At 45.2% G+C, this 7,959-nt stretch overlaps 1 protein-coding gene across 1 annotated transcript in view; it reads left to right on the top strand.

Annotated features, from left to right (window-relative positions):
• Positions 1-2,130: 2,130 nt before the first annotated feature.
• Positions 2,131-7,959, top strand: part of Cap1 (cyclase associated actin cytoskeleton regulatory protein 1) — an 80,414-nt gene continuing 74,585 nt past the window's right edge. The window contains exon 1 of the mRNA XM_063288342.1: positions 2,131-3,189. The gene's annotated coding sequence lies outside the window, so the exon portion shown is untranslated. The remainder of the gene's footprint in view (positions 3,190-7,959) is intronic.

Here is a 7,959-nt window from a genome sequence, read left to right as displayed (position 1 = left end):
CCCATGGCCTTTATAACCGCCATCTTCAGTCAGAGGTTGCCTCGCCAGACAGGAGCCGCAGCCCAAGCTGGCTCCTGTATCTGGAGTACACAGGAACTTCCCCGCCTCTGGAATTTGATAATGTTTACAAAGGTCCACTCCTGTGTTCCCTTCCTTCAGTTCTACGTGGTAGCCACCAAGGCTTTTCTTTACTTTCCATTTTGTTTTCCGCCGTTGGCATCTGTGGGGCTCAAACCCAGGACTCTGTTCAAGCTAAGCAAATGCTTAGCCCCTAGTCTAAGGCTCGTCTTTAAAATAATAACAGTAACAGTTATTGTTGTTACTGGTATTTTTGGTATTTTTTTTTTCTTTTCTTTTTTTCGGAGCTGAGGACCGAACCCAGGGCCTTGCGCTTGCTAGGCAAGCGCTCTACCACTGAGCTAAATCCCCAACCCCTATTTTTGGTATTGTTATTATGGCTGTGCATGTAGTTGACTGGTAAAGCACTTGCCTACCACACATGAGGCGCTGTGTTTAAACCCCAGCACTGCAGAAACGAACCCCACAGAGTTAGACTTGAAAGTCTGCTCCTTTTCCAGGGTTACAGTTGTTCCTCGGATCTCTTCGCACCTGGGTCTTTATGCAGACACTCTCAGGGGCTTCCACGGCCCTGTAGCCTTCCAGGCTTGGGATCCAGGCGCAGTCCTTTCTTTAGCCCACCTCTTGATCTCTTGCTTCAGCTCTACCTACAAGTGCTCCCCCAGAAGGTCTTTGTTCGGGCGAGTGTCTAGGAGGTAGTTCTGGCCGCATGCCTCCTTAAACCAGTTCCAGAGCCTCGCCTCTCTCATCCTGGCCTCTTACACATAGCCTGTGGCTAAGCGTTCCCCTTCCCCTCACTCACTTCCTTACCCATTGGAAGAAGTGCCACTTCCACCCCTCTAGCTGCAGACGTGGCAATACTGCAGCTACCTGTCTTTGCCAGGTCCTATCCCTGGCCCTCCACTAAGAACATTTCTCCCCTCAACGCCCACCACAGCAGAGGACCAGGTGTGCTTTTAGCGCCACCTACTGGGAGTAAAGACAAGACCTCCACTGTTAAAAAAAAAAAAAAAGTCCAGATTAGATTATCCCATAGTTACAACGATTCTGTCATATTTCGTGCAACTGCTAGGCTCTAAGGACATTCGTGGACAACACAAAGCTGGGATTTTGGGTGGAGACCCACAGCGAATAGGTAGGATGTAACACAAAGAATCTCACAATGTGCTGGGCAGCGGTGCTGCCTGCCTTCAATCCCAGCACTTTGGAAGCAGAAGCAGGCAGATTCTGAGTTCAAAGCCAGCCTTATATACAGAATGATTTTTCAGGACAGCCAGCGACTACACGGAGAAACCATGTCTCAAAAAACAAAATGACAAACAAAAATCTCAGAACGTAAGGCCTACGAGATGGCTCAGCGGGTAAAGCCTCTTGCTGCTAAGCATAAAGACCTGAGTTTGAACCTCAGGACCCACAGGGTGGGTGGAGAGACATGACTGCCTCCACTTCCTCTCACTTCACATTTGGGCCGTGGTACACACATTAACAAGCAAATAGGCTGATTCATTAAGTGTAAAATAAAACAAACTGTCTGTGAGGCCTAGAGAGATGGTTTAGCAGTTAAGAGCTCTTACTGCTCTTCCAGAGGATACAAGTTTGCTCCCATCACCCACGGTTTATTTCCCTCTTCTGGACCCTTCACACACATGTGACATTCGCTCACATTGTCACACACACATAAGGGTTAATAAAAATACGTCTTCAGCTGAGCCTGGTGGTGCACACCTTTAATCCCAGCACTTGGGAGGCAGTGGCAGGTAGATCTGTGAGGTTTTTTTTGTTTTTTTTTGTTTTTTTTTTTTTCGGAGCTGGGGACCGAACCCAGGGCCTTGAGCGTGCTAGGCAAGCGCTCTACCACTGAGCTAATTCCCCAACCCCTAGATCTGTGAGTTTAAGGCCTGCCTGTTCAACACAGCTAGTTTAAGGTCAGCCTGGTCTACACAGCTAGTTCAAGGCCAGCCAGGGGACCTTGTGTCAAGAAAATATCTTAAAACAAAACTAACGGCAACGAGAGAATTTTAGATGGTGATAAGCACATAGAAAAACGGAATGATGTGTTCGAGGGAGATCAGAATAGAATGTTCTGAAACACTGGTTGACATTTAAGTCAGGAAGGAGAAACAGCCAGATGTTCGTTCACAAGAGCTTGGAGTGAGGTAGTGTGGGGACAAGAAACAGCTACTGCAGGCCCTGAATTACAAAAAGCTTGGTGTATTTGAAGGACCGAAAACCTAAAGCTTCAGAATGGAAGGAACCAGAAGGTGGGTGGCCTAAACCAGAGGGATGTCAAAGACCCAGCCAGAATTCTCAGGACCTTGAGACTTTGAATTTAATTTTGAGAGAAGTCAAAATACCATTGATAACATTTAAGTCCGGAAAGCAATTTACATTTGAAAATAAAGTCTGCTGGACCCTGACTATTGCATTATGACTATTGCTAGGCAAGATTGCCTTGTATGTGCTTAATTCCAGCACTCTGAGTTCGAGGCCAGCCTGATCTATATAGTGAGCTCAAGGCAGCTAGGGGTTATGCAGAGAAACTCTGACAAGCCCCCCTCCCCCCAAAAAAAGAAAGAAAGAAACCTTGAGGAGAGAGGACATATGGATGGCTGTGAATATGTGACAAATATCCCGACATCACCAACTGGCCTACATGTGGGCCGTACAGTCCTGCTCCCATCAAATCAGATGAAGACACGCTAAAAGCTGTTTGTGCCCCAGGACTTCAAGGGAAGATTGCTGTTCACTGGACACAGTGCTGAGTGAGCCCTCCTTTGGCCAGGCCCTGTTCTAAGAGGACGGACTGCAGCTGAATCCGGTCTTTCTTTGTGGACCTTCCCCATGTTTGGAAAAGCTGACATTAAGTTGGGTGGACATGTGTGTCGTGAATGTTACCAGGAAGAGGGAGGAACTACGGAAGCAACACAAGGAAATTAGGTAGAAGAAAAGTGAAGAGAAGAGGGGAGAACAGTGTGCTGAAGCACGGAGGCCAGAGAAATGAGCCGGAATGAGCCGGGTACGATTGGAACAGCAACACGGAGAAGGAGGCTGAGGCTGACGATGGAGGAGAGGCACATGCTGGCTGCCCAACCTCTTCTAAGAAGAGCGCAGGTGAGTCATGTGGCAGATGAGGGGTTTAGGAGGACCACATTGATTGCTCTGAAGGGGAGGTATAAGAGATAGTAAGTGTAAGTCTAACATTAAATACTATAAAACTTGTGTTTAGGACACGTAGTCAGAATCTTTTTATTTTCCCCACCTTGGAAGACTTGGATGTTCAATGTTTTAATCCCTTTCACCCCCAAAGGCTCCTCTTGCATTTGGGGGATTTGAGGGCCTGGAGCAGCGACTGCTTTCTCTGTGAAGCACTAATAATTCCTTTTCCTTCCTCCTTCCTTTCTGGTTCTTTTCAGACCAGCCAATCAGATAAAACTGTGAGGTGGATGAAAGCCAATGGGGAAGATATATGGTCCCCACCTGAGTCAGACTGAAATACTCGTGCTCTTTCGCATTCGCCTTGACCAGATACTTCAGTAGGACTGGTGGACTCTTTCCTTTCGACCCCCAATGTATTTCCAAGAAAAGACTCAAGGAAGCAGTAGACTAGAAAGTGGGAAAACTAAAAAAAAAAAAAAAAAAAAAGAAAGAAAATTTAATTTTTAAAAATGATGATAATGATGATGATGTGCATGCGAGCATGTATGTGATGTATGTATGTGCAGGTCAGAGGACAGCATGCATGCATGTGTGTGATGTGAGAAGGCACAGTGTGTATGTGCAGGTCAGAGGACAGCTTTGTGTTGTCTCTTCTTCTGCCTTTATCCAACCCAGCAAGTGCCTTTCCCTGGTCGTCCATCTTGCCAATCTAGTAGGAAGCCCTTTTTTGTTTGTTTTTCAGATGAAGAGGCTGTTTGTGTAATGTTCCCAGAATGAAGTTCTGGACATGGCGCCCGGGTGCTGGCAGTAGAGAACAGAAAGGAGGCTTGGCAGCAAGTTAGCCTGGATCAGAGGGAGATAAGGAAAAACAGAGGGGGCAGGGAAAAGCTGCTATTTGGTAGCACAGAGGGCACAGAGGAGCAAGCAAGCATGGGAGGAAGAAAAATTCATCCACCATTTCTTTCTATCACTTTCCTGTAGCCGAGAGAGAAATCACACGTAGGTACGCTACTGTCGATACCTACAGTGCATGTGACTCTGGCTTCAGTTCCTAGCACCAAAGGTGGGGTTGAAAGGGAAGGAGGGAACTCACCGGTGAGAACAGGATAAATATTGTTATAATCAGTACTGTCTGTTACAGTATAAATATGTAAATTACATTAGACAATGCTTGGTGTAATGCACGTGCTTGAAATCCCTGTACAGAGGAAGCTGGGGCTTGAAGATCATAAGGTAAAGGCCATCTTGGGCTACGCAGTAAGACCCTAGTGATATAGCTCATTAGGTTTCTTGCTTAGCACAGACAAAGCTCTGGGCTTGATCTTTAGAACCACAAAGACAAACAAGTAAATAAATGCACTGGCCAATGCGATTGGATAAGAAAATAAAATAGACGTGAACTAGAATAGGTAAAATTACTCTCATTTGTCAAAGACATGTTTATTCCAAGAGAATCCAAGTGAATCAACTAGAAAATTACTATTATGCAACAAGAAAACTCAGGAAAAAAGGGGGGAAGGGCATAAAATGAATATAATTGGGTTTCTGGGCTCCATCATTACCACTGCAAAAATGAATGGGTTTTTAAAAAAATGTACAAAGCCATACTCTTTCCATATGTAAAATTTAATAAGTCATAACTACATTGTGGACTATGATACCTGCTATCACCCATAGCTATTAGGTTCATTATGATTAAATACATTCAACAAGATTAAAACTTAGAGTTTATTTCTTCAGTCACACCAGACTTCTCTTCTGAGTTCTCATGCATGAGGCTGTGGTCTGTGTTGTCAGAGAACATGTCCACCATTGCAGAAGGCTTTATTGCGCAGAGTCAAGCGAGAAGGAATGGTAAAATTGAAGACTTCATTTCTGGGGCAAACACACAAGCTAAGCAAAGCATTGCCTAGACACAGGAGGGAAACAGTTCTTGTTGCACCACACATCTTAGCTTTTGGTCACGGACTTCTTGCATGGACTCCCTGAGTCTTAGGAAGCAGTCCTTTTGAGAATCTTCTCTGATTCCTTTAACCTGGGTGAGAGGTTCCTCCAGCCCCCCTCTATTAGACTTGTTATCACTGCCACAAAATACTCGACACGAACAACTTGTGAGAGAAAGGCTTTGTTTTGGCTCATTGTAAAAAGAAATAATAGTTAATCTGTTTTTCCTTTCCCCACCCCAACTCCCTTCAAACTACTCTATGTTTACCGCTTGGTTAGTTACCTCTCCCTCAGTCCTGGCCTGCTTTTTCCTTCCTGTCTTTCTAAGCGGCTCACTTGAATCTCTCTCTATTCTGAGTTCAGGAACCTCTGGTTTAGGTCCATCTCCCTGTGGCTTGCTTGAATCTCTCTTTCATACTCTCACTATTTCCCAGAATCCTTTCTCTTCCTGGCAATGTCCCACCTCCTATTTCCTGTCTCAGCTCATTGGCCATAGGCTTTTTTAATTGACAGGTGATGCTTGTATGAGATTGTCTCTATAGCTCATGCTTTTGGTCCATGGTTGTTTGCCTCTGTTTATGTCGGCCCTGGGATGTGGCAGAACACAGAGGCAGTGGGAAAGAGTGCGGGAGACTGATTACCTCTTAGGGAACAGGAAGCAGCGGGAGAGAACTGGGCACACCTTTCCACGAAGGCATACACCCCAATTCACCTACTTCCTCCAGCTAAGCACACTTCGGAAAGTTTCCACAGCTTCCCATATATTCAACATATGCATTTCACATTCAAGTCATAACACCCCTCTGAGGAGATAGACAATGATCTTCTCTACTCACAGATTGCATCTTTGTGAAATTGCCTACTTGAAAAAAACTAAAGGCAATTCCAAAATCAATACTTTTGTTTTATTTTATTTTTTCAAGACAGGGTTTCTCTATGTAGACCAGAATCAAAACGTATGATCATTCATGAACTGGCAGTGAGCAGCAAAATTTTTACATGCCAGATTACATCCCAGCTGCAACAGCGGCCATTCCTTTCTGAGATGTCTTTTGAGTTCTAACTTCCGAAGAGAAGCTGCACCAAGTAGAGCGGGATGTTCACTGCTTTGTGGTCTTTCTTCAGCTCTGCAGACTCTAGAGGAAGGACTTCAGTTAGCACCGCAACGCCTAGCAGCTCTTCTTAGTCCTCAGTTCTGTACACCACCTGACCACCTGAAAGTATTTAAAATGCTGTGCGATTTAACACGCAGGAAATGAATGTGATGGTCTAAAGAGTTACAGGAACCAGCACCAAAAGGCCAAGGGCAACTGAAATGTCCTAGCCCCCTCGTTCTCAACCTGTAGATCTCAATCCCTTTGGGGTCACGTATCAGATATATGAGATAACCTGCGTATCGGATATTTACATTATGATTCACAACAGTAGCAAGGTTAAAGTTATGAAGTAGGAACAAAATAATTTTATGGCTGGGGATCACCACCACATGAGGAACTGTATTAAAGGATCATAGGATTAGGAAGGTTGAGAACCACTGTTCTAACCAGACAAGCCCTGAATAGCAAGTATCTTACTAAACATTTAGTCTCTTGTTCCTGGTTCCCCTTTCTTTTCTATCAAAGCCTTTTCTTGCATTACTGGTCTCCAAGATGGGGTGGTGGGGGTGATAGTCCCTTGTGACGGTGCTGTGATGAAGCACCGTGACCAAAAGCAACTTGGGGAAAAGAGTTTATTCAGTTTACCCTTCCACATCACTCTTCATCATCAAAGGAAGGCAGGACAGGAACTCTAAGAAAGCAGGAACCTGGAGGCAGGAGCTGATGCAGAGGTCATGGAGGGGTGCTGCTTACTGGCCTGTTTTCCATGCCTTGCTCAGTCTCCTTTTTATAGAACCCATGACCGCCAGCCAGGGACGGCACCACCCAGAATGGGCTGGGCCCTCCACCATCAATAGCTAAGTAAGAAAAGGTTCTGTAGGCCTGCCTACAGCCTGATCTTACGGAGGCATTTTCTCAGTTGAGACTCCCTCCTCTCCCATGACTCTAGCTTTTGTCAAGTCGCTGCAAAGCTAGCCAGCACCTCCTTCTGTCTTTCAGAATTCTGACTCGCGAATAAATCTGCTTTCCTATGAAGCTCTCATTTCTCTAGTGTTGGCTTGAAGAAAACATTTTTAAAAATTAGCACATATTGTATCAACTTTCCTTCTGATATTTTCAAGCAAAAATTGTTTTGTTGGGCTGGAAAGATGACTCAGTGGTGGAGAGCATTTGCTGCTCAGGCGGAGAACAGGGGTTCGATTGTCAGCATTGTCAGCATGCTTGTGGTGGCTCACAACCAACCATCCAGTCCTGGAAGAGCCAACTCCCTCCTCTGATTTTCCTGAGGATCAGGCAGGCACACACATGTCACACACACACACACACACACACACACACACACACACACACACACACACACACACAAAAGACACTGGTATGCGTAAATGTTTGAAAATTTATTTTGCTGATTCTTGCCCCCATCCCCAACTCCCCTTGTCCACTTCTGTTCCACCATGGCCCCCTTTCCGTTTTCATGTTGCATCTGTTGCCTTTTCCTTCCTGGTTCCATTCTTGTTGCTATGATAAAATACCCTGACAAAGTGTAACTTAGGGAAGAAAGGGATTTACTGGCTTATAATTCCGGGTTACCTGTCTGTTGTGAGAGAGTCGAGTGAGGAGCTTCATGCAGTCATATCACATCCACAGTTAGCGAGCAAAAGTAAACGACCCAATAGATGCTCAT

The sequence above is a fragment of the Rattus norvegicus genome, chromosome 5 (assembly GCF_036323735.1).
Source record: "Rattus norvegicus strain BN/NHsdMcwi chromosome 5, GRCr8, whole genome shotgun sequence".
NCBI lineage: Eukaryota > Metazoa > Chordata > Mammalia > Rodentia > Muridae > Rattus > Rattus norvegicus.
Note: the sequence above shows the minus strand (reverse complement) of the source record. Positions and strands in the feature narration are given on the sequence as shown.